Source organism: Panthera leo, chromosome B3, assembly GCF_018350215.1.
Source record: "Panthera leo isolate Ple1 chromosome B3, P.leo_Ple1_pat1.1, whole genome shotgun sequence".
NCBI lineage: Eukaryota > Metazoa > Chordata > Mammalia > Carnivora > Felidae > Panthera > Panthera leo.
This window is the reverse complement of record NC_056684.1, coordinates 45,610,459-45,623,581: the sequence shown is the minus strand read 5'-3', so window position 1 is coordinate 45,623,581 and position 13,123 is coordinate 45,610,459. Positions and strand designations below refer to the sequence as shown.

Sequence of the window (13,123 nt, the reverse complement as noted above, 5' to 3'; positions counted from 1 at the left end):
AAACAAAGACTAGGCTCTATTGGGAAAACAAGTAAATTTTACATATGGTAATTATGGCAATAACTGAGCTGGTAAAAGAAGATGGGAGTGAGGTTAACTTTTTAAATGTAAGATGATCGGGGATGGTCTCAAGGACAAGGAAACATTTTTAGCACAGACTGAAAGGAAACAAGTGAGATCCTTGTGGCTATCTGGGGGACAAGCATTTCGGGCAGATTAAATAGCATAGCATACTTGGCCTGCTCAAGGAAAAGCCAAGAAGCTGTTGTGACTGGAATGGAGTGGATGAGGAGAATGGTGATTTCTGAAGATGGAGGTAGCAAGGGCTTATGTCCTTCAGTTTTAAGAAATATTTTTGTGTTAGCTTTCATGACATCTTCGTCATTTTTTTTTTTTTTTTTTCTGTTCTCTTTTGGGAGTTGTTGTCAGATGATAAGATTTTGTTGCTCTTTCTTGTTGTTAGCTCCTTTTCTTTTTTGGTGAATTAAAATATTTTTTCATTTAGTGGGGATTGCAAGGAAATTTGAGAGAAAGCTACATGTATAATTTACCATGTTTAAACAAAATGTGAACTTTTGTTTTTGATAAATACCAGCAGCAAGTTACATTGTTGATACGGAAATTGGCTCTTCTCAACTCTTAGTGGTAGAATCATGTTTAAATATGTGAAAAAGTACACATGTAAATAGGTTCACTTTACAAAGTCTAAGTCTACTTTAACAACTGTGTTCTTTAATAGAAAGTAGTCATTAAGTGAAGAAAATCATGTGATGTAATACTTTTATTACAAAACATCTGCAGACTGACTGTCACAGATTTGATTGTACTTTCTGTGAAATCACATTTCTTTAAAGAACTGTATATAGTACCAGATGAAAATGGCCATTTTATGGAATCTTATACAGCCATAAAACAGGGATGAGATTTTGCCACCACTTGTGACAACATGGATTGATCTAGAGGGTATTATGCTAAGTGAAATAAGTCAAAGAAAGACAAATACCATATGATTTCACTTATATGTAGAATCTAAAAAATAAAACAAATGAATAAAGAAAAAGCAGAATCAGGCCTATAAGTAAAGAGAACAGACTGGTGGTTGCCAGAGGGGAGAGGTGGGGATGGACAAAATGGGTGAAGGGGAGTGGGAGATACAGGCTTCCAGTTATAGAATGAATAAGTCATAGGAATAAAAGGTACAGAATAGGGAATATAGTCAATGGTATTATATAGCATTGTATGACAGATGGCAGCATCTTGTGGTGAACATAGCATAACACAGAGAGATTGAATCACTATGTTGTACGCCTGCAACTAATGTTACATTGTCAAGTATACTTAAAAAGTTTTTTGGTCATAATAAAATGAAAAGAGGAGGACTAGGTCAAACACAGACTGCTTTACCTCTATAAATCTGAGAGAATATGTAGAGAATTTTGGTTGTTAAACCAATAGCTAACCATCTTTTTTTTTTTTTTTTTTAATTTTTAATGTTTATTTACTTTTGAGAGCGAGAGAGAGAGAGAGTGAGGGAGAGAGAGAGGGTGTGCAAGCCAGGGAAGGGCAGAGAGAGAGAGGGAGTCACAGAATCTGAAGCAGGCTCCAGGCTCTGAGCTGTCAGCACAGAGCCCGATATGGGGCTTGAACTCATGAACCTCGAGATCATGACCTGAGCCAAAGTCAGACGCTTAACTGACTGAGCCACCCAGGTGCCCCTAACCATCTTATTTTCATAACCACCTTACTGCCTGCCATTCCTCTGATTTGCCTTTATCCTTATTCTCCATTTGAGGTCTTTTTTTTTTTTTTTTTAATTTTTAAATGTTTTATTTATTTTAGAGAGAGAGAGGAGACAGAGTACGAATGGGGGAGGGGCAGAGAGAGAGGGAGACACCGAATCAGAGGCAGGCTCCAGGCTCTGAGCTGTCAGCACAGAGCCCATTGTGGGGCTTGAACTCATGAACCTCTAGATCATGACCTGAGCCAAAGTCAGATGCTTAATTGACTGAGCCACCCAGGCACCCTTCAGTTACTCCATTTTAATAGACCTTTAGCATTCTCCCACTGTGGAGGCTAAGTTCCAAAAATCTCCAAGGAAAATAGAAGACATTGTGGCTGAGTAACATAATCTTATATAAAAATAATGTCATTGGAACCAGAGTCGTGAGTGAACATATGAAAGCGTGCATAACTGTACATTTAATTTTTAAAATGTGAAAGACCAAAACCAGCAACTTCTGTCAGAATTAAGATCCAGATGTGTGTGTTAGACTTTGGGCAAGTTGCCTAACTTTCTATAATCCTTAGTTCCTTCGAGATAATAGTTTTTAGTGAGGATAAAATGAAATAAAAGCATGGCACGTGGTTCCTTAACAGACCTTACCTGATCTGGCCCTTGACCATCTCTGATCCAGCTTGTGTACCATCTTTCTTTCCTCCCCTCCCCTTCTTTCTGTTGTTTGTTAGGCCTCTTCCTGCCACATGATCTTTCTTTTATTGTTTCCTCTGCTAGGAATGCTCTTCCTTTAGCACTGTGTGCTGTGGCTGACTGGTGGCTTCTTCTCATATTTCAGGTCTTTAGCTTCTTAGTGAGGAGCCCACTGATGGTCAGCTTTTCCTCTTTGTTTTATTTTCTTAATAGCACAGATTTCTCTCTAAAATTATCATGATTGTTTGTCTACTTGTGCCTTGTTTGTCCTCATTTGCATCTAATTTTCATGAAAGCAAAGACTTTCTGTATCCTGCTCATGGCTGCTGATCCCAGTGCCTACAACAGTGGCCACATTACAATAGACTCTCAATAAATACTTGTTGAATGAAAATAGTAAACTGAATAAATGGTAGCTAATACATTATCAATGGTAGTATATCTTCTAAAATATTAATAAGCTACTGTAAAATTAATTTCTGTTGCCTAGTTAACGTTTCCAGATTCTGGTCTGATCCCAGGTGCTTGGATGGAAAAAGTTTGGATCACCTAACTTGTATTTATCCTGTGATTTGCCATCACAGAGTACATCATTCTTTTTAGACTCTTGAAATTACCCATTTTATTTCCATGTGAATGAATATTTTTCTTCACAGATAGTAGTTCTAGTAGCAGTTCTAAGGCCTGGACTTAATTTCAGTCATCTTCCTTTATCTTGAACAAGCTTCAATTTAAAATATTTTTTCTTTTCAGGGTGCCTGGGTGGCTCAGTTGGTTAAGTGTCCTACTCTTGATTTCCATTTGGGTCATGATCTCATGGTTTGTGAGTTAGAGTCCCACGTAGAGCTCTGCTCTGACAGCCTGTGTGCACATGCTTTCCTGATTGTTCTCTCTCCCAAAAATAAATACTTAAAAATTTTTTTTTCTTTTCTTTCCTGTCATTTTTATTAATCTTCAGTTGCTCTTTTTTTCTGATTATCTCTAACAGGAAGAACTCATATATATACTGAAACCAAAATTCTAAAGATTGCCCATAAAGTATATAAGTAAATGTGTCTAGGCTAGACTTACATGTATGGAAATCCACATTGGGGTTAAGATTACTGTATTTATCCAGAATGTGAGATTTTTGGGGGATAGAATAGTATCTTAACTGTCTTCTTAATTATGACCTTGAGCAGTGGCTAGTAGCAAAACAGCCAAAAAGGGTTTGTTGAATAAGGTGGCTGACATTAGCATAGAGGATCGTGAATCCTTGGTTTCTCCCTACTAGTATCCTCAGTTGTCTAATAGGCTTGCTATTTTAGTTCTCGCCACTAGGATTTTCACTTTGCTGTCAGAATACACAGACCCAAGGTAGGCAAAAATGTCAGTCAAAATAACCTTGGAAATCCCTAAAGTTGGCCATAAAATATAGACATACAGTCTCTTAGAGTCCAGTGTATCCTGTTTGTCCTTTAGTATTGGAACAAATCACATTTCATTGTTAAACACTAGAAGAAGTAGTAGGCTGTGTTTATGGTCCATGTTGTGGGAAAAATAAATGGCTCTCAACATTAGAATCTGACAGCACAGTAAAATGTTTATATCACGAGAGGCACATGGGAAGTGAGACCAACTAGAGAATGGTAAAATTTTATCTTTCTTGTGTTCATTTGGGTATATAATTATTGAGCAGAATTGCAAGCATAATCTACATGGTTTAAATTATTCTTTCGTTGTTTTCATATTGTTGAATTCACATTAAGGGTGTGCTCTCTACCCAGAGGTGTTTTTCCTAATCCAGTTTTCAGTATGCCTTTACCTTCAATCATTAGAATGTAAGTAACTCTGTTTTTTCTCCTTATGACTCTAGTTCTTATTCTTTAGAACATGTTCTTAATATCCTCCAGCTTACATATTTTGACCCAAATGATACAGGAAGAGCAAAAACAAATTTTGTTTAATAAACTTGTTGGACTTTATCCGAGGAGAAATTGTTTCCTTGGGCAGTTTTGCTCACCACATTAGATCCTACATTCTCAGCCAGCTGCCATCTTTCCTAATCTAGTTTTTTGTTTCATTTGTATTTATTTTGTTACCTCACCCTTTAGGTGCTTTAACAGTTCAGGGGTTTTTGTTTTGTTTTGTTTTTTAATGTTTTGTTACTTATTTTGAGAGAGAGAGAAAGTGCAAGTGGGAGGAGGGGCAGAGAGAGAGGGAGAGAGAATTCCAAGCAGGCTTTGTGCTGTCAGCATGGAGTGACGCCTCCATCATCCGGTTATGAGATCATGAGCTGAGCCTGGGCTGAGCTGAAACCAAGAGTTTGACTCTTAACAGTCTGAGCCACCCAGGTGCCCCCAGGATTTTGATATGATCTTCAAGAGGAATTGAGGTTCATTTGAGTAAGATAGACTAACTTGAGGTGGGTGTACCTAAGAGGATTAAAGGCCTGCCCCCCTCCTCCCCCCAAAAAAAGAAAGAGAGAAAACGGGAAGCTTGTGGATTTTTTTTGCCAGGATGATTTTTTTTTAAATGTTTATTTACTTTTGAGAGAAAGAGAGAGACAGAGGCATGAGCGGGGGAGGGCAGAGAGAGACACACACAGCATGTGAAGCACTCTCGAGGTTCTGAGCTGTCAGCACAGAGGCCGATATGGGGCTTGAACTCATGAACCTCGAGATCATGACCTGAGCCAAAGTCAGACGCTTAACCGACTGAGCCACCCAGGTGCCCCTAACCATCTTATTTTCAAACCACCTTCCTGCCTGCCATTCCTCTGATTTGCCTTTATCCTTATTCTCCACTTGAGGTCTTTTTTTTTTTTTTAATTTTTAAATGTTTTATTTATTTTAGAGAGAGAGAGGAGACAGAGTACGAATGGGGGAGGGGCAGAGAGAGAGGGAGACACCGAATCAGAGGCAGGCTCCAGGCTCTGAGTTGTCAGCACAGAGCCAAACATGGGGCTTGAACTCATGAACCTTGAGATCATGACCTGAGCTGAAGTTGGACACTTAATCGACTGAGCCACCCAGGCGCCCCTGCCAGGATGATTTCTAAAAGCTAGGTGACTCTTCACCTTTAAAAATAATAATAAAAGCCAGCGTGTGCATACATTATTTTGTTTAAAATTTACAAGAACCCTTTAAGGTAAATATTTCCATTTTTCAGATGAGGAGATTTAGGCATACAGTGGTTAGTAAAAGTAGTAATGGAGTTGAAGGGATTTAAGTTAGTAGGTTTTGACTCACCTGAGAAAGGGATTCCAAAATTCAGGGGCATAACTAGTATTTCTGTATTGCCTTTAAGGAAGACATGAGGTATATTTTTATTTCCAGTGGGCATGGTCTTTGTCAGAAGAGAGAAGGATGGTGATACTTTATTTGGTTGGTGTGATGGGCGTGCTTAATTTCTCTGCATATTCCAGATTTTCTACAGGGAACATCTTAAAAAAATTTTTTTTGATGTTTGTTTTCGAGACAAAGAGACAGAGAGACAGAGAGAGGGGGAGGGGCAGAGAGGAGACAGAACCCATAGCAGGCTCCAGGCTCTGAGAGCCTGATGCAGGGCTCGAACCCACAGACTGCGAGATCATGGTCTGAGCTGAAGTCAGACGCTTAACTGACAGCCATCCAGGTGCCCCTAAGTTTTTTTTAATGTTTACTTTTGAGATGGGGTGAGGGGCAGAGAGAGATATAGGGAACATATTTTAGAAATCAATTTAAGTATAATTTATATATAATGTAAGGCATATATTTTTACTCTACAGTTCAGTGAGTTTTGGTAAATGTATATATCCATGTAGCCAACACTCCAATCAGGATATAAAATAATTCTATCACCTTAGAAAGTTTTTTCTTGCTCCTCTGTCAAAATTCACCCCATCTCTTGCCATAGGCAAACACTGATTTGATGTTTGACATTACGAATCAATTTGTTCTAGAACTTTTTCTGTTTGGCTTCTTTTGCTTATCATGTTTTCCTTTTAGCATTTTGTTGTGGAAAATTTCAAACATAAAAGTTGAAAGAATTGTACAGTGAACACCCATTTCCCCATCACCTACATTCTGTAATTAATGGTTTGCTGTTTTTTGTTTTATCACCTGTCCATCTATTCATTCTTCTAACCATCTTTCAGTCATGCTTACTGGTTGGTGGTTTGTTTTTATGATTTATTTATTCATGAGTTTATGAATTTATAAGTTTATTTTGTGAGAGAGCGAGTGACCCAGCAGGGGTGGAGTGCAGAGAGAGAGAGAGAGAGAGAGAGAGAGAGAGAGAGAGAGAGGGAGAGAGAGGGAATTCCAAGCAGGTTCTGTGCCGTTCTGTTATTGGGGCTTGATCCCACAACTGTGAGATCATGATCTGAGCCGAAATCAAGAGTCAACACACTAAGTCACCCAGGTGCCCCTGTTATGTGTTTTAAAGTAAATTGCTGAAATCGGTGCTTTTTTTTTTTAATTTTTTTTTTAATGTTTATTTATTTTTGAGAGACAGAGCGTGAGCAGGGGAGGGGCAGAGAGAGAGAGAGAAAGACAGAATCTGAAGAGGCTCCTGGCTCTGAGCTGTCAGCACAGAGCCCGACGCAGAGCTTGAACTCACTGTGAGCTGTGAGATCGTGACCTGAGCCGAAGCAGGATGCTTAAACTGATTGAGCCACCCAGGTGCCCCTAGATATCAGTGCATCTTATCCCCAAACAAATTCAGCTTCCATATCATTAACTAGACTTGAATATTCGTTTAATTCTTTGTTTTTATAGTAAAATTTACATACAGTGAAATGCATAAATTTTAAGTGTATGAGTTAAGTTTTGCCAAAAGTTTGTTTGTGAACCCAAATCCTTATGAAGAAATAGAATACCAACACTTCAGAAAGTTCCCTCATGTACCCCGTACTCAGTTGTTTCTCCTACCCTTTAATCCTTTGTAGAACACAACCAGTTTTAATTTGCCTTTACCTTAGATTAGATTGGCCTATTCTATAACTTCATATATATGGAATTATATACTTTATATCTGATTTCTTTCCCTTAGCAGGATGTTTTTGAGATTTACCCATAATGTTACTTGTATCAGTGGTTCATTCTGTTACTGTCATTGTTGCTGCAGTTTGGTATTTATATATCATAATTTTTTTATATATCCTAGTTGATTTTTATATATCCTAGTTTGATATATCCTTGTTGATCTGTTTTTTCCCAAATTTTTGGTTGTTATGAGTAAAGCTATGAACACTCACATACAAATTTTTTTTGTATACCTATGTTTTCAAACCTAGGTGTGAAATTACTAGATCATAGGTTAGATGTATGTGTGACTTTATTAGAAGCTACCAAAGATCTGTACGTGGAGTTCCAATTGTGCCACATCCTTGTTAACCTTTGGTGGTTTTGGTCTAAAAATTTTAGCCTTTTATTGGGTGTGTAGTTTTATCTCATTGTGGTTTTAATTTCCATTTTCCTGATGACTGAAGATATCAAGCATTTTTTCATGTACTCACTGTCCATGTGTATATCTTCTGACAAATTTTTTTTGGGTGGGCTTCTCCTATTAAGATGAAAGAGTTTTGCATATATTCAACTTATGTGTACGTATTTATATACATACAAATTACACTTATGTAAATGGTTTTTTTTTAATTTTTTGTATTTAGCTTGTTACCTTGCTTTTTTGTTTTAATGGTGCTTTTTTGTTTTCTTAATGGTATCTGTGAAGAGCAGATTTTCAGTTTGATGAAGTTTAGTATTTCAATTTATTTTAAGTGTATTTATTTTGAGAGAGAGAGAGAGAGAGCACAAGCAAGGGAGGGGCAGAGAGAGAGAGAGAGAGAGAGAGAGAGGGAGGGAGAGAGAGAGACAGAGAGAATGAATCCCAAGCAGGCTCTGCACTGTCAGCACAGAGCCTGACACGGGACTTGAACCTGTGAACTGTGAGATCATGATCTAAGTCAAAATCAAGAGTCAGTTGCTTAACTGACTGGGCCACTGCACTTGTAATTTATCAATTTATAAAAATTGAGTGGTGCTGTTTGTGTTCTATGAGACCTTTGTTCATGGTATGATGACATTTATCTTTTGCTATGTTTCTTTTAGAAATTTAAGGTTTAGCTTATTTTTTTCCTGAATTTGTTTTTTGAGAGAGAGAGAGAAAGCACATGTGCATGTACACACATGCATGCAAGCAAGGAGGGGAGGGGCAGAGAGAGAGGGAGACACAGAATCTGAAGCAGGCTTCAGGCTCTGAGCTGTTGGCACAGTGTTCAGCAAGGCTCGAACCCACAAATCGTCAGATCATGACCTGAGCTGAAGTCAGATGTTTAACTGACTGAGCCACCCAGGGGCCCCTAAGGTTTAGCTTTTAGGTCTAAGTCTGTCATCCATTTTTTTTTTTTTTTTTTAGTTTATTTATACATTTTGAGAGAGAGGGAGAGTGATTGCATGCATGTGTGCCCATGTGAGTGGAGGAGGAGCAGAAAGGGAGAGAGAGAGATTCCCAAGCAGGCTCTGCTCTGTCAGTGCAAACCCTGACTTGGGGCTCTATCCCTCAAACCATAAGATCATGACCTGAACCAAAATCAAGAGTCAAATGCTTAACCGACTGAGCCACCCAGACACCCCAGTCTGTGATTCCCTTTGAGTTAATTTTTGTGTCTGGTGTGAGGTGTAGAGGTTAAGTTTTTTCCACATGGTTCACCAGTTTTTCCACCACCATTTGTTGAAAACTGTATTCCTTTGCTGGTATCTTGGCACCCTTATTGAAAATCACTTGATGACATGTATGAGTCTATTTCTGGACTCTCCAGTCTATCCTTATGCCACTACCACCCTGTTTTGTTACAGTTAGGTTTTAATCCATCATCTTGCTGTTTGTTTTCTATTTGTCCCATCTGTTCTGTATTTTGTTTTCCTTCTCATGTCTCCTCTTTCGGGGTTGAGTTTTTTTTGTTTGTTTTGTTTTTTTGTTTTTTAGTTTTTTGGCTTTTTTTTTTTTTTTTTTTTTTGGTGTGTGTGTTATATTTTGTTTTCACTTTTGGTTTATTAGCCAAACTTGTTTTATTTTTTATCTTTTGTCGTTGCTCTGGGGTTTATGCTCTACATCTTTAACTTTTCACTTTTTGTCTTCAAGGAATAATGGACTATTTCACATGATATAAAAACTTAACAGAGTCTACTTCTCTTTGCTCCCCTCCTATGCTTTTTGTTATTGTCATACATTTTACTTTTATATGTTATTAGTTTTGGGAAGATTTCCTCAAATTTAGGGTTATATTTAGAGAATAATTTTTACAAGGGTATCTCTATGACAAAAGATGCTAGTAGAACTTGCTTTATTCTATTTAACTTTTACAAAAGTCAGTGGGTGGTGATGATTTGTGAAAAAAGTCTTGAAAATTTGATAAATTCAGACTAGAAAACTTTCATATGAGTCTGAAAAAAGATGTTTGTATCATTTACTCTTTTTATAGAACTAGACAGAGAGCTTGGAGCATTCGTGAATGAATATCTCTGAATATTACCCAGTTATTGACTTTAGGCAAATTATTCAGGTAAAAACAAACAAGCAAAATACCCCTTTATGTCTTTATCTGTATATAAGCTAAATTTAGTGGCAGTATTTTACATTTATTTATTTTTAATGATTTCGGTAATTATTCTAAGCTTTTATTTTCAGGTCTTGATTTTGTCACTCAATTTGTATGTAATACACTTTTCAGCTTTTTTTTCCTTTTTTTGTGTTTTTAAAATTTTTAATTTTATTTATTTTTAATTTAAATCCAAGTTTGTTAACATATAGTGTAATAATAATTAATAGAATTTAGTGATTCATCACTTATGTATAATACCCAGTGCTCATCCTAACAAGTGTCCACTTTAAAAAAAATTTTTTTTAATGTTTATTTGTTTTTGAGAGAGAAAGAGAGCACCAGAGCGTGAGTGGGCGAGGGACAGAGAGAGAGGGAGACACAGAATCTGAAGCAGGCTCCAGGCACTGAGCTGTCAGCACAGAGCCCGATGTGGAGCCCAAACCCATGAACTGTGGGATCATGACTTGAGCTGAAGTCGGATACTTAACTGACTGAACCACCCAGGTGTCCCCCAACAACTGTCCTCCTTAATGCCCCTCACTCCTTTAGCCCTCCCCTCCACTCAAGACCCCTCCAGCAACCCTCAGCTTGTTCTCTGTATATAAGAGTCTCACATGGTTTGTCTCCCTCTATTTTTATATTATTTTTGCTTCCCTTCCTTTATGTCCATCTGTTTTGTATCTTAAATTCCACATATGAGTGAAATCATATAGTATTTGTCTTTCTCTGGATGGCTTATTTTGCTTAGCATAATACACTTTAGTTCCTTCCACGTTGTTGCAGATAGCAAGATTTCGTTCTTTTTGATCGCTGAGTAATACTCTGTTGTATATATATACCATATCTTTATCCATTCATCCGTTGATGGACATTTGGGCTCTTTCCATACTTTGGCTATTGTTGATAGTGCTGCTGTAAACATTAGGGTGCATGTGCCCTTCAAATCATCACTCCTGTATCTTTTGGATAAATACTTGGTAGTGCAGTTGCTGGGTCATTGGGTAGTGCCATTTTTAATTTTTTGAGAAACCTCCAGACTCTTTTCCAGAGTGGCTACACCAGTTTGCATTCCCACTAGCAGTGCAAAAGGGTTCCTCTTTCTCTGCATCCTCACCAACATCTGTTGTTGCCTGAGTTGTTAATTTTATCCATTCTGACAGGTGTGAGGTGGTATCTCATTGTGGTTTTGATTTGTATTTCCCTGATGATGAGTGATATTGAGCAGTTTTTTTATGGGTCTCTTAGCCATCTGGATGTCTTCTTTGGAAAAGTGTGTATTCATGTCGTTTGCCCGTTTCTTCACTGGATTATTTGGTTTTTGGGTGTTGATGTTGATAAGTTCTTTATAGATTTTGGATACTAACCCTTTATCTGATATGTCATTTGCAGGTATCTTCTCCCATTCGGTTGGTTGTGTTTTAGTTTTGCTGATTGTTTCCTTTGCCGTGCAGAAGCTTTTTATGTTGACTGAGGTCCTCATAGTTCATTTTTGCTTTTGTTTCCCTTGCCTCTGGAGACATGTCAAGTAAGAAATTGCTGCAGCCAAGGTCAAAGAGGTTTTTGCCTGCTTTCTCCTCTAGGATTTTGATGGCTTCCTGTATTACGTTTAGGTCTTTAATCTGTTTTGAGTTTATTTTTGTGTGTGGTCTAAGAAAGTGGTCCAGGTTCATTCTCCAAGTCACTGTCCAGTTCTTCCAACACCACTTGCTGAAGAGATGTCTTTATTCCATTGTATATTCTTTCCTGCTTTGTCAAAGATTAGTTGGCCATACGTTTGTGGATCCGTTTTTGGGTTCTGTATTCTGTTCTATTGATCTAAGTGTCTGTTTTTGTGCCAGTACTGTACTGTCTTGATGATTACAGCTTTGTATTACATCCTGAAGTGGAATTGTGATGCCTCCAGCTTTGATTTTTGTTTTCAACATTACTTTGTCTGTTCCAGGTCTTTTCTGATTTCATACAAATTTTAGGATTGTTTGTTCTAGCTCTGTGAAGAATGCTGGTGTTATTTTGATAGGGATTACATTAAATATGTAGATTGCTTTGGGTAGTATCGACATTTTAACAATATTTGTTCTTCCAATCCATCTTCTTCAATTAATTTCATAAGCTTTCTATACTTTTCAGTGTATAGATTTTTCACCTCCTTGATTAGGTTTATTCCTAGGGATATTATGGTTTTTGGTGCAATTGTAAATGGGATCGATTTCTTGCTTTCTCTTTCTGTTGCTTCATTATTGGTGTATAGGAATGCAATCGCTTTCTGTAAACTGACTTTATATCTGAAACTTTGCTGAATTCATGTATCAGCTCTAGTAGTTTTTTGGTGGAGTCTTTTGGGTTTTCCATATAGAGTATCCTGCCGTCTGTGAAGAGTAAAAGTTTGACTTCCTCCTTGCTCATTTGGATGCCTTTTATTTCTTTGTGTTGTCTAATTGTTGAGGCTAGGATTTCCAAAACTATGTTGAATAACAGTGGTGAGAGTGGACGTCCTTATCGTGTTCCTGACCTTAGGGGGAAAGCTGTCAGTTTACCAGTGAGGATGATATTAGTGCGTTTTTTGTATATGGCTTTTATGATCCTGAGGTGTGATCCTTCTATCCCTCCTTTCTTAATGGTTTGTATCAAGAAGGGATGCTGTATTTTGTCAGATGCTTTTTTTGCATCTTTTGAGAGGATCATGTAGTTCTTATCCTTTCTTTTATTAGCGTGATGTATCTATCCTTTCTTTTATTAGTGTGATGTATCACATTGATAGATTTGCAGATATTGAACCAGCCTTGCATCCCAGGAATAAATCCCACTTGATCATGGTGAATGATTCTTTTCATGTATTGTTGGATCCAGTTTGCTGGTATCTTGTTGAGAATTTTTGCATCCATGTTCATCAGGGAAATTGGTCTATAGTTTTCCTTTTCAGTGGGGTCTTTGTCTGGTTTTGAAGTCAAGGTAATGTTGGCCTCATAGAATGAGTGGAAGTTTTCATTCCATTTCTGTTTTTTGGAACAGCTTCAAAAGAATAGGTGTTAACTCTTTAAATGTTTGGTAGAATTCCCCTGGAAAGCCATCTGGCCCTGGACTCTTGTTTGTTGGGAGATTTTTGATTACTGATTCAGTTTCTGTACTGGTTA

The 13,123-nt window shown here is 37.6% G+C and overlaps 1 protein-coding gene across 9 annotated transcripts in view; it reads left to right on the top strand.

Moving 5' to 3' along the window:
* Nucleotides 1-13,123, top strand: part of RNF111 (ring finger protein 111) — a 126,928-nt gene that overhangs the window by 38,707 nt on the left and 75,098 nt on the right. Inside the window, exon 1 of one of the 9 annotated variants that reach the window (XM_042941884.1) lies at nucleotides 1,963-4,832. The exons of the other annotated variants lie outside the window; for them this stretch is intronic. The gene's annotated coding sequence lies outside the window, so the exon portion shown is untranslated. Of the gene's footprint in view, nucleotides 1-1,962; nucleotides 4,833-13,123 lie in introns of those variants that run through there. 9 annotated transcript variants of the gene reach the window in all.